Genomic DNA, 18622 nt, shown 5'->3' with positions numbered 1-18622 from the left:
TGTTTTCTTTATTGACTTTTGTGGATTATTGCATTACCATGAGTAGCTAAATTCCTTAGCGAGGTTTGTGGTAACCTTGGTTTATTAATGAAGTAGGGGAAGTGCAAGATTCTGTGAGATAGTTATTATGGTGTATTGTGATTTTTTTTGGTTTGAATTCTTTCTTAATGGTTGCAAATGTTAAGAATCAGCCTATATTCAAGATTATCCTCACAAGGGAGGTCAAGATAGGGAAAAAAAGATTACGATGATGATTTGAGATTACCATCCCTCATCTAATAACGTGATACCCATAAGGTGATAGTTAAACTAGGATTGGAGATAAGAATTGAGATTGATACACTCTGAGACTCACAAAGTGAATAGTGATATTTGCCAATTCATCCACAAAACAGTTAATGATACCTATTTGGAAGATTCTGTATCCATAGTAGCTGATTTAGTTGAATTAAGCAGAAGAATCCTATTGAGATATGAAGCAATGGGGAACACAGTCCAAGTTTCTCTCTCAAATTGATTAGAACTAGAAGTGTCCAAAATTGTCTCTTTTTTCTTGTTTGATTCAAATTCCCTTATTTACTTACTCGCACTTCCTAATATTTCAACAAGTAAGTCAACCTATTCCCTGTGGGATAGACCCTAACCTTTGTTGGGATAACTTTACTTAACAGCGACGGTAGTATCTTAAGATTGAACATGTAGCTTGGGCGTTATAAAATTTTGGTACCATTGTTGGGGAGTACAGTGTTAAATTACTAATTGGATTTGTCAAAGTTTTGGTCCTTCTATTTTCATTTTTTAGTTGGGTATACACCGGTGTATACCTAACACTAGTAGTTGAGAAATCCTTTGCTCCTACTGAATCCTGAACCAAAAAGACTATTACAGCTTAATCATATGATGAGAGAACAAGTATGGGCAGGCAATTTAAAAAGGGGATGAGATGAACCTTACGCTATACTACCTCCTACTCCTAGTGATCCATAGAATATTATTGATAAACAGATGAAGTTAATATTAGTAGAAGATACTAACTAGAGAAGGTGAGATAAGAAATCACGATTGTCTCATCAGGCGAAGCTAGCCAGGGCAAGACCAGTAGCTTGTTATTAGGCAGCACTTAACGGTGATGAAGATAGAAGTGTCATCATCTTTTTTAAGAAACACATCTTTTCTTAGTTTGGCACTCCGCATGCAATAATTAGTGATAGTGGGTCACACTTTTGTAATCGTTTGTTTAATAATGTATTTGAAAAATATGGTGTGAAGCATAAGGTTGAAATACCTTACAATCCTCAGACGAGCGGACAAGTTGAGGTCTCCAATTGAGAGAATAAGTCCATATTGGCAAAAACTGAATGCCAGCAGAACTGATTGGTTGAGAAAGTTGAATGATGTGTTATGGTCCTATTGTACAACTTATAATATACCGATAGATGCTTTTCCATATCATCTTCTGTATGGCGATTTTGAACTTGAGCACAAGGCACTATAGGCACTGAAAAAGCTAAATTTTAAGTTGCATGATGTAGCAAAGTTGAGGATGAGTAAGGTGAATGAGATGGATGAGTTTTGACTTGGGGATTATGAGAGTTTTTCTCAATATAAGGAGAAGATAAAGCTGTATCACAGTTGAAAAATTAAGAAAAAAGTGTTTTAGCCTGATGATCTAGTTTTATCGTACAATTTGAGACTTCGCTTGTTCCCTGGCAAGTTGAAGTCTAGGTGGTATATGGACTATTCATTGTGGTGAGGGTGTTCCCATATGGTTCTATAGATTTGAAGCATAATGATGAAGTCTCATTCAAGGTGAATGGACAAAGGGTGAAGCACTACATGGGACACACTAAGAATATGAAATTGGTTGATGATATAGACCTCGGTGAAGTCTGAGTAACCAAGGAAATTACATCGTGTTGTGACATTAAATTAAGAACTACATGGGAGGTGACTCATTGGGATGGTTGTTTAAACCTAAGTATCCAACCTATCTACATCGTTCCACGATGTTAAGGATGAGATAAGAATGATAGAGACCCAATTTGATGGGTTTGAGCAGCGTATCAGCCATCAACTGAGGGTATTGAATCCCCTAACATAGAAGGTGTACAGGATGAATTATCCATACTATGGAATGCAATTGATGAGTTAAAGGATAGACCAATCCTCTCAATGCCCATTATTGAGGAGATTCAGGATGAAGAGGTACAGGATATCTGGGTTGTTGGAGATTCGACTCCCGCGACTGATGTTGATGATGGTATGTAAGGAAGAAAGAACAAAGAAATGAATAGAATAAAAATTAGGGAGGATAATGTTGAGGCTGCGAAAGTGTTTAGTATTCAGAATGAGCGAGACTGCCAGCTGAGGATCCAAGAGATAGCAGTGGGAGCTAGTAGTTCCCGACCTATTGATATTGTTGATTTGAGTAGTAGTTCAGCTACACTACCAAAGCCACCACTGAGCGCATCGGCCAAAACCATTGCCACTATTGATGCAAGCATCCCATCCCCCACTGGGACCACGGATACTAAGAGTGGGGCCCATTCTGAGGCCTCCCAAACTGATTATGTTTGAGCTGACACCTAGTATGCCCTGGTATATATTTTCCCCTTTGTTTTTCATCATAGATTCACCAGTAACATTTAATAGTCTCTTAGTTGGGGTCGGTGTGTACCTTTAGCGATCGTGTTTCTTTTCCCATTGGTTCTAGTTTGAATGAAGAACTGGCATTCTAGTGTAAATATGTGGTGGTGTTTTTATTTTATGTTTTGTCTTGTGTGGCATTTAATTAGGAAGAAAATTTGTATCTAAGACAGTGGACATTTTTTAACTGATTATACTGAATTTGCTGAAGTTATTTGAGAAAATCATACCCCTTCTAAGCAAATAAGAGGGGTATGATTCAATAAAGAAGGAATACATGAAGAAGTAAACCCCAAAAAATCCTACCCCAAAAATTAATCATTAGCTTATGAATGAGGATACCAATGAGTCAAGTGGCTCATTTGAAGAATTCCCATTAGTGGGGAAGGTGGATCCAAGCAAGAAGCGACCTCAAGGTGTAAAAACAACCTCATAGAAGGCCACACCACCTAGGGCTATGCCGAGAATAAAGCACCCTAGCACCTCACCACCCTATACACTATTATTGTATAAGAAGAATGGTGATAATGATGATAAAAAAAATGATAGTGAGGAAACTGGTGAGGGTGAATCCAACTTTGAGAAAAAAATAATGAGAATAGGAAAAATGATGAACATGGGCCTAAATCTAAAGATGAGAGTAGGGGTGAGGAGAGTGATACACCAATTGTTATTGAACCACCACGAGTACCTCCCACCCCTCTTTTTATTGAGCCTACTTTTGTGCCCATCATTGAATTGTTTGGGTACCCCAAAATGAAGGCCCTATATGACAAAAATATCTCTATAAACCCTACCAATGGAAAGTCACAATGAGGAATTTATTTAGAGAAGAAACTTACCAAAAAAGCATGTTTAAGATGCCTACATTTGATGCCCGATTCAAATAATAAAACGTTGAGTGGATAGATAGAGAGATCAGAGATTGCGCGATGAGCACAGACACTATCATGGCTCTCCTCTGCTTATTGACTCAGATTTACCTAGATACATAGGTACCAAAACTCCAAGATATTGATTAGTTCATCAGGACACATACTACTACAAATTTTGGTTTGATTAGAGATAATGGTATCCCTATGTAAAAGGTAGCAAGGATTAGTGTAGTAATAATTCACCAGGCAAATAAGGTCAGAGAGCATGGGACTGATATGGTAGATTTCACTGACATAGGTGATAACCATACTGAGATAACACAGTCTAAGCCTCAGGCTTTAAATAAAGTAAAGACCTCTCAGACTCCAACCCTACCACCCACTACAGCACCATGTCCATCACTTTTAGACTGGCCTCTACCAGCTATGTTTTGGTATTGTATTCATTCTTGGATGAGATTAAGAAACGTTTAGGTATGGTTGAGGTAAAAGTGATACTTATGGAATGAGAAATTAAGTCGTGGGTCGACAAGAAAATTAAAAATAAGATAAGAATAAAGCAGACTGATTTGATAGGTTCGAGAAGCATATTAGCCATCAGCTTTAGGGTATTTAGTCTCCTAACTTAGAACATATATAGGATGAGTTATACGTATATTGAAAGGCAGTTGAGAAGTGAAAGGATAGACCGGTCCTCTCTATGCCTATTATTGAAGAGATTCATGATAAGGAGCAGGATATTTGGGATGTCAGAGATTTGACCCCTATGGCTAATGTTAATGCTGGTACAAAATGAAAAAATAATAAGAAGAGGAACAGAAGAAGAACCAAGGTGGAAAATGTTATGGCTGCAAAAGTGGCCAGTATTTAGAGTGAGCAAGACTTCCAGATGAGGGTCCAAGAGATGGTGGAGTTGGTAGTTCCTGACCTACTGATGTTGCTGATCTTAGTAGTAGTTCAGCTCCACCACCGGATCCATCATTGAGGTCACAACCTATGACACTATTGATTTAAGCATGCCAACCACTGCTGGGACCATTGATGCTGAGAGTGGGGCCCATTTTAAGGCCCTCCATACTGATAATATTTGAGTTGATACCTAGTGTGCCTATGTTTTTACCCCTTTGTTTTACATCATAGATGTACTGGGGATGATGAATAGTATCTTAGTTGGGGGCAGGGGTGTACCGTTTAGCCGCCATGGGTTGTTGTTTCTATGTTTATATTCTCGTCGGCTGTGGTTTGAATATATAACCCACATGTCAAGTTTAATATATGTTGTGTTGTGTTTTTTTGTGTTTTATGTTGTGTGATATTTACTTAGGAACAAAATTTGTATCTAAGGCAGTGGACATATTTTGCCTAATTATGATGAATTTACTGAAGTTGTTTGAGAAAATCATACCTCTCCCAAAATTTTGAAAGTTGTGTGAGTTTTGTATATGTGTGACCACTATGAATCATGTAATGGAATTAGAATTAGGGATGAAGTAACCATGGCAAACAATTTCATGAACTGCATAGGGAGTAACTAGTAATGTGACCCTGTATCATGTGTGCATGAGGCATTACCTAGTTTCCTCTGTGTGTGTAATCCCGAACTTGCTCGGTTGGTCTTTCCTAGGTTGTAGGATAGTTAGTTAGGAAAGGATCATAGGTCATTTTTTATTTTAGTTCACTTTTATCCTAAATGATTTTTCCATCACGAAATAAGTATCCATTGATCACTATTTTGAGCCTTATATCCTATTTCTTTGTTTTCACCTTTTACCTTCCCATTTGTGTTACAATGAACCTATTTTGGTCCTGGTCCTTCTTAGACAATGTGCACCTCAACTCAAGCAAATCGCCTAAGTTCTGGGTGGCTATCATAGGGGTGGATAATGTAAAATAGGTATATAGAAGGGGAAAATAAAAGAAAAATAAGTAGAGTTGGTTATGGAAGAAAAAGAAAAAGAAAACAAAAAGAAAAGAAGAGAAAAAGTTGAAAAAAAAGTAAGAATAAGAAAGACACATCCAACCTAAATGTGCTTTAAAAATAAAAAGGGAAAAATAAGGGAGGAAATAAATTAAAATATAGTTAATAAGTGAGACCCCAAAGTTAGTGTAGTTCTAAGGAGGCTTAGTTGTTGGATGTCCATATGTACCATACCATCCCCCCAAGCCTATATTACTAGCAGAGAAAAGTCCTATACAGATTGTGATTTTACTATCTGAAAGCTTAGCTATAGAAAATAAGGGCAAGCCTATGGCATTTTATGACACTGTGGAACTTTTTTATGAGTGAGAGAATCTTTTTGAACATCCCGACATTATTATATTTAATCTATCTGAGCGAATGGGACTTCTCTAATTGTGAGGGTACATGGGTCACATGGTTAGATTACTTATTTGTTCAAGTAGTGTTACTTGGATAAATGCATAGTTGTTTGTTTCTAATGTAATGTCATCACTTGATTCCCCATGTCATGCTATTGTACTTCATCTGTATGCATAGTTAGATCTTGAAAGTTTAAAAATAGGATAGGTAATATGTTTTGAGCTAAAATTAATATTCAACTGCCAAAGTAATCTTAGGATCTTCCCGATTAAGCATTATTTGTGTTTTTGTTTTGTGTGCAAACATTCTAATTTGAGGGTGTTGATATACCATGGAAACATGCCACATTCAATTCTTCAAATAGTGAAATTATGCATTAACTTAGGGTATTTCGTCAGATATGATGTATGTTTTCTATGTATTACAGGTAAATTAGGTTGGATATGGCCTGGAATAAAAAATGGAAGAAAATGTTATGATAAATTAAAGTACTGGCAAGGCTACGAGTCATTAAGTCACCTTAAGACTTGTATCAATACTCATAAGGATAACAGTGGGAAAAAGCCGAACTACAGGAGCTAAGTAAAGACTAACCACGACTCATAAAGAGTAACTATGAGTCATGGTATGTAACCATAAGGAGAGTAGTGTCCAAAGCAGAGATTACATGTAATGTAATAGAAGACTACAAGTTGTAATGATATGCTATGACTCATAGTTTGAAGACGTATGGTGAACAGTATGTAAAGTCCAGAGGATTTATGCTCCAGTAGTAATGAGTGAACACCACGAGTCATAATGATCGACTACAAATCATGGTAAGGAGTCATAATGTTAGAAGATTCAAGAGCCCTGAAGATGACAAGATATTGGAATGATGACGACTAGTAGCATACGACTAGTAGGGTAACCCAATAAGTTATATCCACAGAAGCCTAAAGAATAGCTACAACAGCAGACAATGAGTCATAACCAGAACTAACGACTCATTTCCAGAGGCATAACCACTGCCGAATTAATTTTCCTATTCTATTTTAATTATGATTTTTTTATTATTTTGATATACTATAAACACCCTAGGGTTATTCCTTCATGAAGTTACGAACTTTTGAGATACTTCTATGGACTTTGACATATTCATTGTTCGTGGGTTTTTGGTTTAATAATTAATAAGAGACTTTGGATTCTTCTTATTTCATTCTTATGCAATTAATTCTATGTTTTTCTATTGACTTCCATGAATTGTTGCAAGACCATGAGTAGCTAAATTCCTTAGTGAGGGTTGCGGGAACCGTGGTGTAGTAACAAAGTAAAAGAAGTGCAAGATTCGGTGACATAGTTATTACGGTGTATTTTGATCTTGTTCAGCTTGAATTCTTTCTTAATGGTTGCAAACATTAAAATCATCTTGTATTCAATATTATCCTTATAAGGGAGGTCAATATTGGGAAAAGGAGATTACGGTGGTGATTTGAGGCTATCAACCGTCGTCTAATAACTTGACACCCATAAGGTGATAGTTAAACTGGGATTGGAGACAAGAATTGAGAAGGTGACACTCTTAGACTCACAAAGTAAAGAGTGAGATTTTCCAATTCTTCCACAAGACAGGTGGTGATACCTATTTTTGAAATTCTATATCTGTATTAGTTGATTTAGTTGAATTAAGAACGAGAATCCTATTTGAAAATTTAAGAGAGGGCGAATTGAAATTTTCTTCTATGAGTTGACTAGAGACTCCTCACAGTCAACTCTCCTGTAGATCAGAACACTTCACAACCGAATTAAACTTAAATAGTTAAGTACATAAATAATAAATTATAAAGTAAACAGCATAAAGATTTATCCTAGTTCAGCACACCAATCCAGTTCCTCATACAGTCCCCTTAGGTTTCAAATTTCCTTTAAATCATTGAAGGTTTTGTTCGAGTACAATGATAGAAAACAAGTTCTGAAGACTTATTTTTCTCTTCAGATCTTATTACACAGCTTCAGTTGAAGTTACAAAGTGGACTCGATCCTAATCTTTATACAATAATTGTAAACTAATGTTATAGAGATTTGTAAGACTAAGAATAAGACACTTTGAATTTTCTCTTTTAAGTTATGTGAAGAGTGTGTCTTTGGTCTTCTCCTTTTATAGTCTTTAACTGCTGCCCTTCATAAGGATACCCAAGAGATTTCTTCTCAATCAAGGATTTAAATTGATTCTTTGATTGGGGAATCCATCCGTTTGATGTGTCCATATCAGATAGATCCATATACAGCTTTGGATCACGTCCATATCGGATATTTCTATGATCTTTCTTGCCTTATAGTCTTGGGTGTCTATGTGACAGTTGTGTCCTTTTTTCCTTCGTTTAGATCCTGATTGATTTTTTGATTGATTCGATCTTTCATGAATCTAGGTATATGATTTTAATTTCCAAGTTTTCTATGTAAGTGTCGCGATCTTCTTGTGTTTGGATGTCCTTCCTTTCTTAGAGAGTGTCGTGATCTTCTTGAGATTACTGTTCTTTCCTTTCTAAGAGAGCGTCGTGTTCTTCTTATGATTAGATGTCTTTTCTTTTTAGAGATGTCTTTGATCCATACTTGGTACGAGTTTTGTTTCTCACATCTATACATGTCAATATCATATATGTCCATCTAAGGAATAAGATCTTCCTTCTTCTTTGATCTTGTCGTGAGGTGCGTCAAATTGCCTTGGCTATTGGAATCTTGTGTGAGATATCCTCCCATGATTTGAGATCTTCAATGTCTTTTATGTGAGATCTCCTTCCATCATTAGGGATCTTTAATATTTATGTGGCTCCATATTTAGCACGATATTCTTTGAGAGAATATTCATTGCCTTGTGTGATATATTCTCCATGATTTAAGATCTTCTATGTCCTTTGTGTGAGATATCCTTCCATCATTAAAGATCTTCAATATCCTGCAAAGTTCACTTATTAGTTTGTCATTATTAAACATAAATATAGGAGGCGAACACTATTGAGTTACGAAGCTAGGTAGAACACAGTTCTAGTTTCTCTCTCAAATTGATTACAACTAGAAGCATCTCAATTGTCTTTTTTTGTTGTTTGATACAAATTCCCCCTATTTACTTTCCTGCACTTCCTGGTATTTCAGCGATTTTGAGATATAAAGTTAACCTTTTCCCTGTGGGATCGACCCCAACCTTTGTTGGGTTACTTTACTTGTCAACGATCGCAGTATCTTTAGGTGGAAACAAGGGGTTTCTTGATACCCATAATTAAGGGTTTTGAGTTTCATATACTCTTAATTTCTTAATTCTTTTATCTTTTTTGTGTGTATCTACCTATCTTTATCATCTATCCGTTTATCCCTTTAATTTTCATTTTTCAAGTTTGTTGTATCCTTGGATTTTATTGTTTGTTCTCATCTTCATAGATTACTCTTGTATCATTTGGTATTATAGTTGAGCTTGATTTTGTTCCTACGAAGTCAATCTTAGGTTTAGTCATCTTGAAATATTAAAAATCACAAAAAATATTACTATTCACATTTTGGTCTTAGACCAAATTTTAAGTTTTTGATTTTGATGTTTTCTAGAGTTTCTAGTGGTAGATTTGTGTTCTCTACCACTATAGGAGTCTATAAATCAAATTTGAGTCTAATTAGAGCTTTATTGAGTGCTCTATCCTTATTAAAAATCTTGGGTTGAAGATTTTAGAATGGGTTCTAAGAGATGATGTTTTTAGTAAAGAATTTAAAAAATATGATATTCGGAATGAGTTTATAAGGTTGAAAAGTCCATAGGTTCAAAATTTCAACTCATTCTGGGCTAAGGAGTAAAAGTTGAAAAAGATGATGTTTTTGGTGTTCTTGGAGAGATTGTTATGTTCATATTGAAAATTCATCAAGAACTGAGTGCTTGATCCAAAAAGAAGAAACAAAAAGAGTGTAAAAGTGTTTGTACTTGGGCATCTATAAAAATTCAAAGAATATTTATAGAAGATAGTGCAAAGAGGGCCACTTGAGGGGCATTTTAGCCCATCTAAGGAGTGAGAAGTGGCCAACTTATGCCCAGCCTGCTTTGCAGTTGTGCCTGAGTTACTGTAGCATCACAAAGAAGTATCTAAGCAACTCATTTGCACCCAACATATGTTGGACATGCGCCCACGGTTCTCTGGCATGTCATAGAAGCCCTCTCATGCGCTGGACATGCCTTTAAGGTGCGCCCAAGGTATGAAACACACCTCCAATGCATCTCAAGCCTCCAAAACACATTTCAAAACTCCTACACGCCAATTTTCTCAGTTTTGATTCCTTATTTTCATCTCTTGATTCCTAAATTCATCTATTAATTCTTAAACTACTTGGCAACTAATAATTCACCTACTATATTGGTTGATTATTTCTTGAGACTAAGTTCTTTCATTGTCCTATTTCTTTCAAGCCTTTCTCTATTTCATATCATTATTAGCTCTTGGTTTAAGTCCTTACATATTTTCGTTGAGTCATTCAAGCAAGAATCCACTCTGACCATAAGTAGAGATTAACACCTTATGAACCACCAAAGTAAAAACAACTATCAACATTCGCCAATCCAATTGTGACGTCTACAAAAGGTAAGATTCTTACATGTATTGATGAGGATATTTTAATTCTAATCTTGTTTGTTCATTCTTACAAGTATTGGTGAGGATATTTTAATTCTAATCTTTTTTGTTCATTTTATAGGCACGATGAATTATAAGGAAGTATGTCTTCAGTTGCCTCAGATGATTGTGACTACGACATAGGAGACTATGATTTTGGTGAAGAATATTACGGCTATGATAAAGATGGATATTATGGGGCCTATGATTAAGAATTATGTAAGAATGAGGGCTACTATTCCAAAGTACAATATGAGATGAATGGTGATTCTAGTACCTATAGAGGGTATGGATATGATGAAGAGCCTTGTGATAGTTTTATTAGGAAGATGGGGCATGTGAGGACTATTATACTTCCCACACCAAGCATGAATATGATATAGAGTATAACCTTTCTTAGTATTCACCTTCTAATGGTTATGGTTAGAGTGCACATGTGATTTATGAAGATTCATATTCCTCATCTTGTGGTACTTCTTATCAAGGTCGAATTAGTATGATTAGTTATACTACCTATAGTAAAGGTTGATTCCATAGGAAGAAAAGAGTGTGCATCTCTAAAGCCTAGAGATACAATATCCCATCCTTCTTGTTCTAGTGGCAAAATATTTGGAAATGGGAACCAAGGTAGATTTGAAGGGTATAGTAAGATTCATGATCTTTCTGCTCTTCCTATCTTTAATACAGAGTTAGATCCCCATAATTATCTTGATTAGGAATAGAAGTTTGAAAGGATCTTTAATGATTATGATATGAGAGAAGTTGAACAAGCATATATGCCCTTAAACACATTCAAGTGATGGCATTGGTATGGTGGAAACTTTTAAGAAAGCCCGATCAAACATGGAGTGCCTTGAATGAGCTCATGAGGAATACAAATGAACCAAAAGGGTACATGAATCTTTAAAATATTGATCCAAGAAGAAATATTTTCTCAAGAAAGGTATATATTTATGTGGTTCCAAAAAGCATCCTTGTACTTGATGATGGGTGTTATAGAAACTGCATCACTTCATCCATGGTTGACCATCTAGGGATACCTCAATAATCCTTACTTTTCCCATACTTCTTGGAAGGGTATATAGTTTTTGAGAGAGGGAAGATATCGTTCACCCGAGGTGGGTACTATAAGGAGGTTTGGCGTGACATCTTTCCTTTGGAATGTGGACATTTATGCATGGGTGTCAATTCATTTACACAACATCGAGTTCCAAATGAGAAAAATTGGCCTAAGATTGTAATAGACTATTGGTGAAATCACCTCCTTCCACTTATCATTACCAAATCTCAAAGAAATATGATCACTTACTCCAAGTCTAATGAAAATAAGAGACGAAATATTGAGAGAAGTAACAAAGTGTAATATGGCAATCTAAGAGAGGAAAAATAAAAGGTTGAGAGGAGTGAAGTGAGTGGGTTTACACCAACCCAATCTTACTTTTTTTGTCCTTCTCTTAGTAAGGAAATGTGTGTAGGAATAAACATGACAAGCAAAGGAAAACAAGCTCTTAAGAAGGAGATTACAATTGAAAATTTGAAGGGGAAATATTAGATGTCTCCAAATCTTGCAAGGTCATTCCACCCCCAATGTAAAAAAGACTCTTATCAAGAACTTTAAGGTAACATAGTTAACTCTTGCACTTTAACAAACATGAATGATCATTGTGAGTCTAGTAGCCAATTGAGTGTAAGTAATAGCTTGCCTACATGTGAGTCTCATAATTATTTCCCTCTAGTTAATAATGTACATGTTAAGAGTGTGGATACACTAGTTGATCCTATTGATGACCAAATTGACTCTTCTTATAAGATCAATTTGTGTCCACCTAGAGTTAAAGCCATTGTGTTGAATAATAATACATTGTCTTGTGGAAATAGTGTTGACCAACTTATGTGTGAAACTATCCCACCACTTAAGAATGTGTGTGATGTGATTAATAAACCTCGAGTGATGATATTGAAAATGTTGGTCAATTAAATAGGAGAGATCATTTGAGCATACTTCTTGATGAAGATCCTCTTGTCTATTTGGATCATAGGGATAATTATGTGTTTGAAACTTCCTTGAAACTTGATTATTATCTTTTTAGAGTGAATTTACATCTTCTAATTCTTCTTCAGGGGTTAAACCTTCTCTCTTTAAGTAAAATATCTTATTTGAAGATGATGAAATCACTCCTTGTGAATTGACTAGTCATGTGGATCATGTTGATGATATAGCTCATCATGAGGGCTATATTCCATATAACAACCCATTATGGTGCGATAATATTAAACCTAAGGATGGAAATATCTTCTCCAAAGATAAGAGTACTCTTAAGGGAAAGGAATGTTAAGGTTTGAAAGGTGATTTTTGTGCACCAATTACCTTTTATTCTTTGAGTGTTCCCATTCTTAAGCATACCCTTGATAATGTTCTTGGGCATCAAAGTGAAAATGTTTTTTAGTACACCTTAGATAAAATCAATTTGCGTGACACCTTTATTTACTCTTTATTTGCTTTTGATGATGTTTATTCTAGTATGAAGAGTGTATCATTTTGTTTTGATAATGCTTTAGGGAAAGAGAGTATTTTCTAGGCCTTTGTTTATGGCCTCTCTATCCATTTGACCCTGGTGACCTGTTGGAATATGGTGATGTTTATACACCCAATTTGGTTCTTGTTTAAGATGACAAGCTAAATTTTATTGAGGATGTTGGTATCCTTCCATTTGATAGAATGTCTTTCTTGAGGATTTACAATCCACTTGATAAACCCAAGTTGTGCATAGGAGGCATTTACAATAATCATGAGATTTCTTCAAACAAGGAGAGTAAATAAAATATCCAAGAGAGTTAAACATTATGTGTTTCCATTCTTGACCAAGGTTTAACTACTTGTAAGTAAAGGAGAGGGTTTCCTCTTGGAAACACTTTGAATGAATTCGATTTATGTGATACCCTTCTTTGTGATGTGTTTTCAATTGGTGAGCCCTTTCTCAAATAAAATTGTTTGAAAAGGAAAATTCTTTGTGCTTAAATTTTTTGATTCCATCCTTGTGTGCATTATGTGCTAAATCTTTTGAGTCAAATGGAATTCTTATATATAATAGCACCTTGGATGATGACTTTATGCTTGATTCCTTTCTATACTACATCTTTACCTATGATGATGTCCATGCTAGTCTTGGAATTATTTTTTGGGAAGATAGGAAACTAGTTGGTTCATCCACTTGGTTTAATAATAATGATTTATGGGTCATTCACATCTTGTACCCCATAAAACCCTTGTGTTATTTTGAACCATTGGTGGTACCATTTTGATTTGGTATCTTGAAGAGATAATAAAGAAACTATGTCTTATGGCTCATACGATGAATATAGTCTTACCTTCTTGGGATATTGATGTCATTATGACCTTTGTGGTTTCCTTATCTCTTGATAATTGCATTGCTAATTTTTTTGTAATATTTTCAATAAGTTTGTCATGATTAATATAAAAGATCTTTGGTTATATCTTAAGTGTGTTCATTGGCATGATTCTATGTTTATTTGCGCTAAACCTAACCCTCATGCTATGATGATGTTGTGTTTGTTCGTCCTTCCTTTGGTTTTGCAAGGTTTGGATTTAACGTCGAATCCTTTACAAGAAGGGGAGGATGATACAAGCCAAATTGCCTCAAAACCTTTAGGTGGAATACTTATGATGCTCGAGGTACTTGACAATGCCTTAGTCCAATTATAAAATGTCAGATGGATGAAGATTATCATTAAAAAGGGTCAAAGGACTTTAAAAAAGTCAAAGGAGAGCAAGACGGGGCTAAAAGGCCCCTTGGAAGGGATGTCCACCCAATCCACCTTAAAGGTATGCTAGACCAGGTCTAGCGGATCAAGAGCAGGTCAAAACAGCCTCATCTACTCTAGAAATAACCTTGACATGTGCCACTTCTTCCCAAAATATGATAGAGTGAGCTGCCTTTGTTTCATTAATACAAATGGGTCACTTTTGGGTCCATTGTAATAAGTTATCCCTAAACTATAAATAGAGTATCTTAGGTCTTTATTTCATTAGTTTGTTTTTATATTATGAATGTATGAAAACTCTAGATAGAGTGAGAGAGATATTGGAAAAGATTTTGTTGACACTTGTTTAGAGACGGTGGTTGTAAGGGCGTTTCTTTTTCCTTGCGGTCAACATAAGAGATTGGTGCTCGTTAGTAGTCGTAATTAAGGGTTTTTCAGTTTAATATACTCTTAAGTTATTAATTCTCTTATCTTCTTTGTATTTATCTGTCTATATTTATCATCTGTCCATTTATCCTTTACTTTTCATTTTTCAATTTTGTCATTTCTTTGGATTTTTTTGTTTGTTCTCACCGTCATATATTACTCTTGTATCAATATTGTTGAATGTTAGTATCCAAATAGTATTACTGATTTTATAAGAAAAAAGTTAAATAGTTGTAATCTAAGTCTATGGGATTTCATACTATAAATCATTCTTTCTTTTTTTCTATTGACAAACAACTTCACAATTTTCTATGAGAACTTATGAATAAAGTGAAGGCTCAAAAACACATCTAAAATGTCGCAACCTTTTTAGCTTTCTACCTAAACTTTCAACAAACACTCTCTACATCTAAATGATAAGGTAAAATAAATTTTGGAATCTTATGCTACCACTTGCTTCTTCCTTTCCATTTATCGACAAACAACCTGAAAATTATTTTGATGACTTATGAATTAAGTGAAGGATCAAAAATACACTAAAGTATATCTATGATTTTGATTTTCTACATATGCGGTTGCAGAGGTCATTAACCACTAGTGTTTTATGTTCTTGAAAAGATCAAGTTTCTATGGAAGCACGATACTCTAGATGCTAGTCCATCTTGAGGTATCAGTCCCTCCATCATGACCAAAGATTAAGATATGTGCCTTGACAATGCCACTGGCAATAACTCCAACACCAGCTTCAGAAACTAACTTGACACTAACACGTGTCACAAAATTTGCATTCTATATACATAATAAGTTAATAACTCTAGATCAATGAACAAATACTCCAAAAGTATTCATAATACAAATACAAGAGATTTATACATCTAAATGATCATCTAAAATAAATTGTGAAATCTCATATTATGTAATGACTCTGGGATCAATTTCTCAATTTTGACCATTTTCGGCATTTAGAGCTTTCATATAATTGCCCCAAGTTATTTATGAGGTTGGGACTGATAGTTCAGTTTATGGATAGTTCGTTTGAGAATTTTATTAATACCAAACATGTTCTAAAATGGTTAAATTAAATCAGAATTTGGTAGATATATATTTTATTAACATTTATGAAAAACTATTAGTTACAATACATTAATATTATTTTATAATAGTTTTATAATTTATTGATATTTTAAGCGAAGATAGTAAATCTAAATATGTTAAAATATTATAATTATATAATAGAGTTCTATTTAAAATAATTTTCTATTAACTATGGTATATTCAAAATATGATATTTATTTTACCACAAAGTTATACAATATTTGTGTATAAACATAAGGGGATAAATATATTTTCTTTACATTACCACCTCCACTCCACGTGTAGGTAGAGGGAGTGGCCAGGACGCTAATTAACAATGTGGTGGCACCAAATTAAAGCGGGGTTATATTAGTATGATTATGAGTCTCCACTTTTAATTAAATATTATAGATATCCAATTTTGATTTCCTTTATATTCCATTTTAATGTTGGTTCCTCCAATTTATATATATATATATATGTATATATATATATATATATATGTATATATATATATATATATATATATATATTTATGTATATATATATATATTTATGTGTATATATATATTTATGTATATATATATATATAGTGATGAATTAAGAGGAAAAATATTAATTCTTAATAATTTGCTTAATGGAGGAAAAATCAAAAGTAATTATCTATGTTAAATTATTTGAGCTCAAATTCTAGTTTTAAGCTCGAAATTAGGAGGTTTATTCCTGTCTCTTAGAGGTCCTTAACGCAGTGACTTCTGAGGTCAAGTGGAGAAAATGAGTAGCTCATGGTTGATCTAAGGTTGTTGTCTGGTGTCCAAGTAGGCTAGGTTTACCGTATATTTAGATTCAGTGTATGTATGGTATTAATATACTATTATGCTAGTTTTGGATAGGTAGTTGTATTCCATGTATTTTTTAAAATATTTTATGCTTTACTTATCCTATTAGGGCCATATTTTGGTAGATTTAAGGCCTGTTATCCCTTAGTATAATGTAGAATTTATGATCTTAGGACGTGTAGTAAACTAAAAAACCTTGGATTCCTTTGTTTAGTTAGTTATGCATTGGTTTATATAAATGCATTTCAATCTGTATTTGGAATGACATATACTTTATTTCTGTTATTTATTATGAGTTCTGGGACATCTTTAGAATTAGTTACAATATGGTTTGAATTTTAATTTTACAGTTTAGCTTGGTTACTTATTGGTTCATTGGATTTTGGTTATCTTATGGTTACTATGAGTTTCAATTCGACTTCGGCATTCGGTTATGATACGATCGGGGTGTTCTGACATTGATTACAGTTGTGTTATGAATATTGACAGTGGTGTTGAGTTTTGTTGAATATGATTTATGTTGCCTCTTATTATTATCCACTATTTTCAATTCAATCTGATATCTAACCTCTTTTTATTATCCATCGATGCCAGTTCAAGCCCGACGCACATCTAGACGGTTTATTATGACTTTGGGGTCAGTTAGTTACATGAGATCACTTATGGGTTGCTTATGCTTTTACTTTAGTTGTTTCTTGAGTGCACCCACCAGCTTATGGGGGCTTGGTAGGGTTAATTATTTTCTTTTATATGCCTTTTGGGCTTATAAGAGCCCATTTAGGATATAGTTATTCTATTTTTCTTATCGTTGGGATGCTTTTTTTTGTATTGCCTTTATTTGTTTCCTTTATCGCACTAAAATAGTACAATAGCTATTTACTTTTCTACCCCTACCACTACTGACTTAGCTTATACTCTTGCATTTTAGTTATGATTTTACTATATTTAGCATAGTCAGTCGATGATGTCTATTGAGTACCCATTACTTTGGTACTCATACTATACCTCTATATCTTTTACCAGATACCAAACTGAGCATGAGCCACCAACATTGACATGTTTCTCTGATCCAATATTGATCCAAAGCAGAATAAGCTTTCTAGAGTTCGAGGTTGATCCTGCTGTATCTATTTCAGTATAGTTTTTTCCCTTCGAGACTATTGCGTATATATATTATGTATGTTTTGGATATTGTCTAGTACTTTTATTTTTGTTACTGGTGGATCTAGTACCAACCTTACCAGGTCTTGAAAGGGATTATCTTGTATATTTTTTCCTCTCTCTTTCCCTATTCGATATATTTTATACGTATACTTCTTCATTTGTGCTTATGTTATTGTTGTTGTTGATTTTACCCCTATGCTTTCTTGATTTCCTCTTGTTAGCCAGTTACTCACCATTCCAGGCTATGGCTTGGCTGGCCTACTGGTGAGATAGAGTAGGCACCTGTAATACCCCGTATATTTTTAATCTAGAAAATGAACCGTTATTCCTATGCATAAAACCTCCTATCCTGTGATTCATGTTTGAGTACATGAATTAGGATGAGTCTCCTAGTGATAATAGAGCTTATGATATGTTAAGCATGTTCATAAAAGTGACTTAGAGTAACCTAAGCTAAGAACTTTTGAATCCACCAAATTTTCATGTGTGATTTCACATAGGTCATATTTGAATGAGTATAACTTGATTTATAGCTGGTGTTTTGGAAGATTTATACCCTCCAAATAGTAGAGAATTGAATATAATTTCCATCGATACCAAATTCTCCTAAAACGGACACCCAATGAAAAAGTTATGGCGATTTAAAGTTTCAGCAGTGTCATTTCAGTTAGTGGCGCGTCGCGCCATAAGCCAAAATGACGTTTGTCAATTTTCAATGTCTCTCTGCAATTCCACCATGTCGCAGTGAGTTTGCAGGTCATAAACAAGTGGCAACACGATGTCTCCGTGTCGCGCTAGGGGCCCAAATCGGGAAATTTTCACAGAAATTAAAAGACGCATCTAGAGGGGTATTTGGGTCATCTTCCCATC

This window comes from Capsicum annuum, chromosome 9 (genome assembly GCF_002878395.1).
Source record: "Capsicum annuum cultivar UCD-10X-F1 chromosome 9, UCD10Xv1.1, whole genome shotgun sequence".
In the NCBI taxonomy this organism is placed as follows: Eukaryota; Viridiplantae; Streptophyta; class Magnoliopsida; order Solanales; family Solanaceae; genus Capsicum; species Capsicum annuum.
The sequence above is the reverse complement of the archived record's forward strand: the minus strand, read 5'-3'. Positions refer to the sequence as shown.